This window comes from Acomys minous, assembly GCF_964271855.1.
Source record: "Acomys minous genome assembly, chromosome: 4".
Classification (NCBI taxonomy): domain Eukaryota; kingdom Metazoa; phylum Chordata; class Mammalia; order Rodentia; family Muridae; genus Acomys; species Acomys minous.
Genome location: NC_140486.1, coordinates 86,868,698 through 86,879,955, shown reverse-complemented (window position 1 = coordinate 86,879,955; position 11,258 = coordinate 86,868,698).

Here is an 11,258-nt window from a genome sequence, read left to right as displayed (position 1 = left end):
TCCAGGGAGAGAGGCGGCATCAAAATATCGCGAGACTTCTTACCCAGACACGGTTTTTGGGCTCTTCAGTTTACACGTTCTGTGTAAATTATAATTACAATACATAATGTTTATATGTATTTATTTGTAATCTACAGCACACTACACCATGCCCCGACATGTAAATGGTCTCAGGGAGGAAAAAAGTTTTATTCCTGACCCATGTTCTACATGGGGCTCAAAACCATGACTTAACTCCAGTTCCAAGGGATCCGACGCTCTTTACCTCCGTGGGAAACAGGCACACACTTGGTACATGCAGGCAAAAACACTGATTAAATAAATAAATACACCTTTATTTTTATTTTGTCTGTATGAAATGTGCATGTTTGTATATAAGCGCACTGTATGCAGGGTCTGGTGCTCGGAAGAACTGTACAAGTGGAATTGTAGGGAGCTGTAAGATGCCACGTGGGTGCTGAGAAGCCAGCCAGGCCCTCAGCAAGGACCTATAACCTCTAGCCCCAACACAAGGGCTTTGTTGTTGTTGTTTGTTGTTTTTTTCCGACACAGGGTTTCTCTGTGTAGCCTTGGCTGTCCTGAACTCGCTTTGTAGACCAGGATGGCCTCAAACTCACAGAGATCTTCCTGTCTCTGCCTCTGCCTCCCCAGTGCCAACCCCGACCCCCACCATGCCAACCCCGTTACCCCCACCACAACACAAACACCCTCCCCTCGGCTACAAAGACTTTTATAACCAGGACCATTCCTGGTTGATCTTTTTCTCTAGCCAAACTGGTTTTTACCACAGATTTCTTTTGTAGCTATAAATATATATTCTGGTTTTGTTGTGTTTAAAATTATCCCAAAGTGGCCAGGCACAGTGGCACAAGCCTTTAATCCCAGTACCTGGGAGACAGAGGCAGGTGTATCATTGTGAGTTTGAGGACAGCCTGGTCTACAAAGCGAGTTCAGGACAGCCAAAGTTAGACAGAGAAACCTGTCTCAAAAAAACAAACACAAACAAACAAACAAACAAAAAATCCCAAAGTATGAATTTAAGCATGTCTCAGTATAATTTCTTTTTGCTATAGTTACTATTATTGTTGTTGTTGTTGTTGTTGTTGTTATTTTTGTTTTGTTTTTCAAGACAGGGTCTCTCTTTGTTACCCTTGGCTGACCTGGACTTGCTTTTTATTCACAGTGATCCGCCTGCCTCTGCCTCACGAGTGCTGGGATTAAAGACGTGCGCCACCACGCCCGGCCTCACTCTTATTTCTTTAATGGGAACTTTCAGCCTCAGTGGGTGGGTTTATTTTAAGACAAAGTCTTATGTATCTCAGCCTGGCCTCAAACTCATTATGTAAGCCGGGCGTGGTGGCGCACACCTTTAATCCCAGCATTCGGGAGGCAGAGGCAGGTGGATTGCTGTGAGTTCAAGGCCAGTTTGGTCGACAAATTGAGTCCAGGACATCCAAGGCTACACAGAGAAACCTTGCCTCAAAAAACCAAACCAAAACAACAAAAACCAAAACAAAACAAAAAAAACCCCACAATTCATTATGTAGCTGAGAATGACCTTGATGTTTTGTTTGTTCGTTTGGACGGGGTCTCTATATAGCCCTGTAACCATGTGCTGTAACTATGTAGACCATGGTGGCGTCCAACTCATGGAGACCCACCCACCTCTGCCTCCACAGTAGTGCGATTATAGGCACATGCCACCACACGGCGTTTACTGGTGCTGGGGATGAAAACCAAGGCTTGTTGCGTGGTAGGCAAGCACTCTACTCACTGAGCCACACCCGCAGCCCTGTTTTGGTGTTTTTGGAAACAGGGTCTCAGTATCGTAGTAGCCCAGGTTGGCCTTGACTCGTTGCCCTCCCGCCTCAGCCTCCAGAGTGCATAACGGTCTATGTTCAGCAGCTGGATTCAAACGCCCCAGTTCCTCCATAAATCTGGCTGCCAAGAGAAGTAAAACTTTGCTTGTCTAGGCCTAAACGTTACTTTGCAATCTCCTGAAGATTGTGGGAGATTAAGTAACTTGATGTTCTCCAGCAGTTTCACAGCGTGGATAAAGAGGAAGCCGAAAGGGGTTCCCAGTGTGCAGGCAAGAGAGCAGCTGATTAGAGCTGTAGTCAAATTCATCATTTTTAGGGAGAGGAGAGGAACCAGAAAGGAACAACAGTATGATGGGCAGTCTTGATGTGGGAGAAGGATGTGTGCGTAGATGGATGAGCCCCAAGTACTGTCTCTTTATAGTTTCAGCTCCTACTGTTTTTGTGTTTTGTGTCCTTAATATAAGTGTCATTTCCTGGACAGTTCTGTCTGAGGTTTATGCTTACCTGTGCCCAAATACGTATATGGTGCTGTTCATCAGATAAGATCTGATTAGGTAATTTTTTTCTTTTTGGAGACAGGGTTTCTGTGTGTAGCTGATTAAGTGAGCTTTTTAAAATTTATTTATTATTTTTGTTTGTTTGTTTGTTTTTCTAGCTCTGTGTCCTGGAGTTTTTTTTTTTTAATTTTTAAAAAGATTTATTTATTTATTGTTTATACAGTATTCTGTCCGCATGTATGCTTGGGCACCAGATCTCATTAAAGATGGTTGTGAGCCACCAGGTGGTTGCTGAGAATTGAACTCAGGACCTTAGGAAGAAAAGATAGTGCTCTTAACCTCTGAGCCATGCCTCCAGTCCCCTGATTAGGTAAGTTTTAACACTTAAATAAAGACAGCCTGGCCTGGTGGTGCAAGGCTTTAAACTGAGCACTAGGGAGGCAGAGGCAGGTGGATTTCTATGAGTTTGAGGCCAGCCTGGTCTACAAAGTAAGTCCTGGACAGCCAAAGCTACACAGAGAAACCCTGTCTCAAAAACCAAATGAAACCAAGCAAACAAACAAACAAAAAACCCAAAAATATTTAAATAAAGGAATTCCTTCAGGGAGTAAAATTCTCTGTACTGTATGGAAGCATCCCCTGTGACTAAAAAGCCAATGGCCTATTAGCTGAGGCAGGAAATAGGAGGTGGGAGTTCCGGCAGAGAGGGACAAACTGGGATAGAGTGAGGGAGAGATTTGCCCCAGATTTTGAGGAAGGCAGACACATGAAACTGAGGAGTGGTAACTAGCCACGTGGCATACATACACTAGAGTCAAAGTTTATGGCCTAGGCATTTATTCGTCAACAATAAGTCTCAGGTCCTTATTTCAGAAAATGGGGCACAGGAGGAAATCCCAAAGTTACACTTTTCGTTACATTTGTATCCCAGGGCCTGGGGACTCAAACCTTTAATCCCAGCACTGTGCAGGCAAAGGCAGGTAGATCTCTGTGTATCATTTTTTTTTTCTAAAAGTTACCAACACTATTTACTCAATGAGAACTCTCTTGTGCGCGTTTTCCAGAATTTGTCCTTGAAAATTGCAGCTTAAACAATACCCTCGATACTAGCCTTCAAAATTCCTTGAGGTACCTTATTAAACAAAGTCCTGGGTCAAGGAGAAATGGTACCAAGAAATATTAAAAGGAAAATATGAGGGGCAGAAAAGATGGCTTGATGGTTAAGAGCACTTCAGCTGCTCTTCCAGGGGACTCCAGAATTCTGCCTCCAGTGCCCACAGCAGCCTGTAACTCCGGGTCCACGGTACCTGCTTTGCTCTGTAAGCTTCCTTGGGCATCTGCTTATGTGTGGCTTCTGCACAGGCATACACACACAAATAAAAGTAATACAGATTTGAAAAGGAGACTATGGGAGAGCACAGGTAATAAGGACTTATAGTTTTAACCTAGGAAGAGGAAAATAAGAAACATAGCTCTCTCTGCAAATTGCAGTTCTGTCTGTGTTCCAGCTAGAAGGCAAGTTCCCATAGAAGTTTGTCTTGATGGACAGGGCTGGCAGGGAAAGGCCCCTGTTGCCAAAGCCTCACCCCCTGAGTTTGATACCCAGCACAAAGAAAAGGAAAATTGAGTTCTGTCGACTGTTCTCTGACCTCTTCTCCCACGACATGGCCTGGTTAGCGCTCCTGTGTGTAACAGCCCTGGCTGTTCTGGAACTCTCTCCATAAACCAGGCTGACCCCGAACTCACAGAGATCCTCCTCCCTCTGCCTCCCAAGTGCTGGAACTAAAGGCATGTGCCACCACCGCCTGGTTGATTTGCTCTTTCTATGTACTAAAATAAACCTTTCTTTCTTACAAAGAATTTCATGACCTTATTTATTTATATTGTGAACACACACTCTTACTCGGTAATCTGAGTCCATCTTGAATTCTCATCCTCCTGCTCAGCCTCTTCAGTGCCAGCACCACAACGGTGCACCATGCCCAGAGGTGAGGGGCAAGTTTGCTTATTTTTCTTTTTAAATCAGTGTAGGTTAAATGGATAATTATCATTCTTGCAGTTAGGATGCAATAGTAGTGCTCAACCAACCACTCTATCTATCTATCCTCCATCCATCCATCCACCCATCCATCCATCCATCCACCCATCCATCCATCCATCCATCCATCCACCCATCCATCCATCCACCCATCCATCCATCCACCCATCCATCCATCCATCCTCCCTTCTGCAGGAGATAAAACCTCACGATTCCCATATTCTAATATCGAGCTATATACATCTTCAGGTGACAAAGAGAGCCTTTCAGTTTTATGAAGATTTTTGTGCTGGGTGCTGGCCATGTTGGTGAGCACATTTAGGACACGAGGCAGGCCAATCAAGGAGTTCAAGGCCAGCCTTGGCAACATAGCTGAGTAAGGCAGGATATTAGCAAGCATGAGGTCGTTGGCTTGATCCTCACTGTAAGAAACATGTGTATGTGTGCACGCATGTGTGCTGCTGCACCCCCCCCCCCCACTCCCCAGGTAGGGGAGATTTCAAATCAAGAGAACCTCCAAGATAGAGAATTTATTCTTCTTTACTCTTTGCCTTGAAAAATATCCCTGCTATAGTAAACCAGATGTGTTAAGGCAAGAAGATGGGTTGCATTTACAATTTCAGAGGTGGAGAATAATTGATGATAAGCATTGGGAAATTTAAGCTTGGAAGTAAGGAGATGGGGAAATATTTCAGGATATTGGAAATTAATTTCACCTTCAGTGACAACAGTCAGAACCTCAGAATATAGGAAAGACAGTGAGCTAGAAAATGAGTCTAAACTGGACTTGGTGGCGCACAACTTTAATCCCAGCACTCAGGAGGGCAGAGGCAGGTGGATTGCTGTGAGTTCGAGGACAGCCTGGTCTACAAAGTGAATCCAGGACAGCCAACCAAGGTTAACACAAAGAAATCCTGTCTTGGAAAAAACCAAAGAAACACACAAACAAACAAACAAAAGGGGAAAAAAAAAACATTGGCTGGGGGCTCAGAGGTTAAGAGCACTGGCTGTTCTTCCAAAGGTCTTGAGTACACTTCCTAGAAACCATATGGTGGCTCACAGCCATCTATAATGAGATCTGATGTCCTTGTCTGGCATGCAAGCAGAATACTGTATAAGTAAAAAGAAATAAATTTGTTTAAAAAAAAAAACAAACTTGGAGGCTGGATGGTGGTGGCACATGCCTTAATCCCAGCACTCAGGAGGCAGAGGCAGGCGGATCACTGTGAGTTCGAGGCCAGCCTGGTCTACAAAGTGAGTCCAGGACAGCCAAGGCTACACAGAGAAAACCCTGTCTGTAGGAGAGGGGGGTAGGAGTGGTGGCGGGAGCTTTAGGCACTATGGCGGGATAGTTTCTCAGTTAGTTCAATGTAAATTAACCTGACTAATCCTGACACTGGCCTACTTCCCAGCCACATGCCCAGTGACCTGCCATCGTAGTCTCGCCCTGGCTACTCCTGCTCCATCCATGTCCATGGCGACTCTCCCTGCTCCCCCGCACCGCCCCCCACCCCCTCACTGGGAGCAGAAGTCCTGCCTTATCTCTCTTGCCCAGCTCTAGGCTGTTCAGCTCCTTATTAACCAATGAGAAGTGATGAAGAACAATTTTTACACAACCCTGAGCTGTGAGATGCTTCACAGAAATTATTATGCCAATGTCCAGACCGCAACCAGATCTCTGGATACAGAAATCAACATTTGCATACACAGTGCACGAACCATCCCCCAACAGTGTGGTTGCTCGGGCCTGTAATCCTAGAGCTCAAAGGCTGAGTCAGAAAGATCATTTTGAGTTCAAGGCTAAAGAAATAAGACCTTGTCTTGATTAAAATAAACCAACTTCCACCTATCTTTTCTTTTCTTTCTTTCTTTTATTTTTATTTTTTATTTATATTTTTGAGACAGGGTTTCTCCGTGTAGCCCTGGCTGTCCTGGACTTGCTTTGTAGACCAGGCTGGCCTTGAACTCACATCAATCCCCTTGCCTCTGCCTCCCAAATGCTAGGATTATAGGCATGTGCCACCTCATCCAGCTTTTTTTCTAATTTTTTTCAATAACTTTTTTTTTGTTGTTTTGCTTTTTTTTTCCCCCCCAAGGTCTTCTGTGGCTCATATAGTCCTCAAACTTACTGTGTAGCTGAGGAGACCATACATTTCTGACCTTCCTGCCTCCACCACCTAAGTAACAACAACTGAGGTCGTAGTTCATCTGGGAGAGTGTTTGCATGGCACAAGAGAAATACTGGGTGGGACATAAGTGGGTATGGCAGCGCACACGTGTGATTGCAGCCCTGGGCGATGGAAGCAGTGCAATCAGAGGTCTAAGGTCATCCTAGCGTATATGGTGAGTAGGCTTCAGGTCAGCCTAGGATTCATGAGAGCTAATTTCAGCAAAATGGCGATCAGGGCGGGGAGACGGCTCTGAAGGTAATGTGTTCACTTTGAAAGCATGGGGAGCTGAACCTGGATTCCTGCACCCACATAAAAGCCAGGTGTGGAGCTCTCCTTTGTCACCCCAGTGCTGGGAGCGGAGTGGAGACAGGAGGATCCCTGGAGATTGCTGACCACAGAGTCTGCCAGTGACAATTTCCAGGTTCACCAGCAGACACTTTGGGTATATTGGCTCAAGCCTGTGAGCCCAGCAATAGAAGGCTAATATAGGAGTCAAAGCCAGCCTGGACTATACACTGTGTGTGTGTGTGTGTGCTTGTTTTGTGCATGTGTGTGTGTTTGTTGTGTGTGTATGTGTGTGCGTGTGTGTGCGTGCGCACATGTGTTTAGAAATTGCAGGTGCTCAAACTTAAAGACTTATAAAAGCATTTTACCACTCAGCTACACCTAGCCACTTTCACAGGCTGTGAAGGTCCCTTATAATTTCATTCTTTTGCCCTCTCTATGGTTGTAAATCACCAAAAGAAACAAAATAGTCTAGGCTAAAATCAGAATTTAATCTCTTGTGTGCATTGTTCATTTTTGCCCCCATCATTACACACACACACACACACACACACACACACACACACACACACACACACACACACACACATATTTGCTTTTTAAAAAAATCTCAGGCCAGGTGGTGGTGGCACACGCCTTTAATCCTAGCACTTCGAAGGTAGAAGCAGGTGGATTGCTGTGATTTCAAGGCCAACCTGGTCTACAAAGCAAGTCCAGAACAGTCAAGGACACACAGAGAAACCCTGTCTCGAAAAACCAAAAAAAACAACCAAACAACGAAACAAAAATTTCAATTGTTCAGTTTTACCAATAAAGACTCAGGAGCCAGTCAGGGAGTGGCACATGCTTTTAATCCCAGCACTCAGGAGGCAGAGGAAACCAGATCTCTGAATTCGAGGCCAGCCTGGTCTACAGAGTGAGTCCAGGAGAGCCAAACCTACACAGAGAAATCCTGTCTCAAAAAACCAAAGCAAAGCAAACCAAACCAAAAGACTGAGGTTCCAGATGCTGGAGTGAAAGCCCTCTCTGCTAGAAAGCACCCAGCTGACCTTCCTCCTCAGCTGATATCTCAAAAAGCCCCTCAAACTGAATGTCTCCCCCTTCTACTTCCTGTGTGTCTATCCACCGTCCTCCTGACTTCCTCTTTCTCTCTCTGTTTTTCCCTATGTTCACTCCCACCTCTTGACCTATCATTGACTTTATTTAATCCTATTTATAATATTCAATCAGAAAGCTCTTGGATGAAAGGTGTGTGTTAGGGCTGAGCCACACCACAACTAGAAACAGGCTTTTCAAGTAAACAATACAATCTCAGAGTTACAGTGTGATCAAATATCCTGCAACATTTCTCCTCTTTTAACTAAATAAAAATAAAAGATTTAAGGCGTAGTGGCCCATGCCTTTAATCCTAGCACTTGGGAGGCAGAGGCAGGTGGATTACTGTGAGTTCCAGGCCAGTCTTGTCTACAAAAGCGAGTCCAAGACAGCCAGGATTGTTACACAGAGAAACCCCGTTTCAAAAGACCTAAATAAATAAATAAATAAATAAATAAATAAATAAATAATAAATAAATAAACAAAAGACTGAAACTCTAACACAGTAAAACTATTTACAATAATGAAGTTATTTCTGCCAAGCTTTCCACAATGTCCAGCTTGGTTATATTTGGCAGTCTTAGGATTAAGTAATTTTGAGTTCAAAGTTCTGTAAAATGTTTGTGTCGGTCTCCTATGAACTCAGCAATGTGAATGTCCTGAAAAGTTTGTAGTCCAAAGCTGATCTTTGGGTGGTGTTTGTGGGGTTAGTGGCAGTCCTGGCCAAGCAGAATTTAGCATTCAATCCAAAGGTGTCCATTGTGCAGAACCTGGCTGCAGAAGAGGCATGGGGCAGTTTTTCCAGGGGTTAGTGTTACCAAAATGCAAGCTGATTCGTTATTGCAGGGCCCCATTATCTTATTGCAGACCTCAAAGGAATGGTCTGTTAGGAATGGCCATGGTTTATTGTAAAAATGTAAACATTTTATATATTTGTTTATTTTATTTATTTTACTTTTTCGAGACACGGTTTCTCTGTGTAGCCTTGGCCGTCCTGGACTTGCTTTGTAGACCAGGCTGGCCTCAAACTCATAGCAATCTGCCTGTCTCTGCCTCCTGAGTGCTGGGATTAAAGGCGTGCGCCACCACTGCCCGGCTTGGTTTGGTTTGGTTGGTTTTTGTTTGTTTGCTTGTTTGTTTGTTTTGAGACAGGGTTTCTCTGTAGAGCCTTGGCTGTCCTGGACTCAATTTGTAGATAAGGCTGGTCTCAAACTCACAGATATCTGCCTGCTTCTGCCTCCTAAAGTGCTGGGATTACAGGTATGCGCCACCATGTTGAGCAGACATCAGCTTTTGAGTTTTCTTCTGCTGAATTTGGTGTTTAAAATGTTCAAGTGCCCGGTGGTGCATGTCTGTAATCCCAGCACTTGGGAGGCAGAGGAAGGCAGATCTCTGTGAGTTCCAGGCCAGACTTGTCTACAATGTGAGACTACACAAGAAAACCCTGTCTTGAAAAACCAAAATAAAATAATAAAAATAAGATGCTTAAATTTTTTGCTGGTCCAGCACATGCCTGTAATCCCAGGGAAGCAGAGGCAGGCAGATCTCTGTGACCATCTACAGTTTTACATTCTAACACAGAATTAAGATTCATGGTTTAGGGCTGGAGCAATGGGATGGCTCAACGGTAGAGAGCACCGGCTGCTCTTCCAGAGGTCCTGAGTTCAATTCCCTGTGTTGGCTCATAACCATCTAAGGTGAGGTCTGGTACCTTCTTCTGGTATGCAGTCTTACGTGTAGACAGAACAGTTTACACATAATACATAAATGAATCTTTAAAAAAATTTAATCTGGGTGTGGTGGCCCATGACTTCAATGCCAGCACTCGGGAGCCGGAGGCAGGTGGATCTCTGTGAGTTCGACGCCAACCTGGTCTACAAAGTGAGTCCAGGACAGCCAGGACTACGAGAGAAACCCCGTCTCAAAAAAACAAAACAAAACAAAAAGACTCAAAAGATAGAGTTGCTATTTATTAAATGTCTGAATGTTGCAGGTTGCATTTTTAAAAGATTTATCTTTTATTTCAGTGTATATGTGTCAGCCTAAATCGGTTTATTTGTTTTTTGGGGGGCTGGGGGTGGGAGTTTCAAGACAGGGTCTCTCTGTGTATTCCTGGCTGTCCTGGACTTGCTTTGTAGACCAGGCTGGCCTTGAACTCATGGAGATCTGCCTGCCTCTGCCTCCCAAGTGCTGGGATTAAAGACGTGTGCCACCACCGGCCGGCTGAATAGGTTTATTTATACCATGAACATGCAGGTGTTAGTAGAAGGCAAAGGGCGTCAGATTCCGAGGCTGTGAGCCACCTGATGTGGGTGCCGGCAACTGAATCTGGTTTCCTTGAAGGGCAGTACGAGCTCTTACCTACTGAGCCACCGCTCCATTGCTACTCTGTGCTCCTTTTCCTTTCGAGACAGGGTGTCATTGTGTAGATCTTGCTGTCCCTGAGCTTGCTATGTGTAGACCAGGCTGTAAATTCAGAGATCTACCTGCCTCTACCTCTAGAGTGCTGAGATTAAAGGCGTGTGCCACCATATTGGCCCTGTAGTTTAAATCTTTTTTCTTTTGTTGTTGTATTTTTTTGTTTTTCAAGACAGGGTTTTTCTGTGTAGCCTTGGATGTCCTGGACTCACTTTGTAAACCAGGCTGGCCTCGAATTTACAGTGATCCATCTGCCTCTGTCTTCCTGAGTGCTGGGATTACAGACATGCGCCACCGTGCCTGGTGAGTTTTCTGGTTTTTTGTTTTGTTTTGTTTCTTTCTCTCCTTACTCTTCCCTGAATGCAAGAAGATCATTGTATTGAAAGGAAGAAGTTTCTATTACAAACAAGGCCACTAAGTCATGGGTTGTAGGTAGCTCCCACCTACAATTTTAAAACTTTTTACAGCGGGAGGCAGAGGCAGGCAGATCTCTGAGTTCGAGGCCAGCCTGGTCTACAAAGCGAGTCCAGGACAGCCAGGGGTGCACAGAGAAGCCCTGCTTTGAAAAACCAACCAACCAAAAAACCTTCAATTAAGCCAGGCACGGTGGCACACACCTGTAATCCCAGCACTTGGGAGACAGAGGCAAGTGGATCACTGAGTTCCAGGCCAGACTGGTCTACAAAGCGAGTCCAGGGCAGCGAAGGATACAGAGAAACCCTGTCTCGAAAAACAAACAAAACCCACAAAAAACTAAAAAATCCTTCAATAGTATTTTAGTCAACTGTAGCCACCAAGACTGTGTCCTAGAGCTAGGAGCATAGTGATCCCCTTTAATCCCAGCACTCAGGAGGCAGAGGCAGGAGGATCTGTGAGTTTGAGACCAGCCTAGTTTACACAGCCGAGTTCTAGAAAGGCTAGGGCTTCTTAGTGA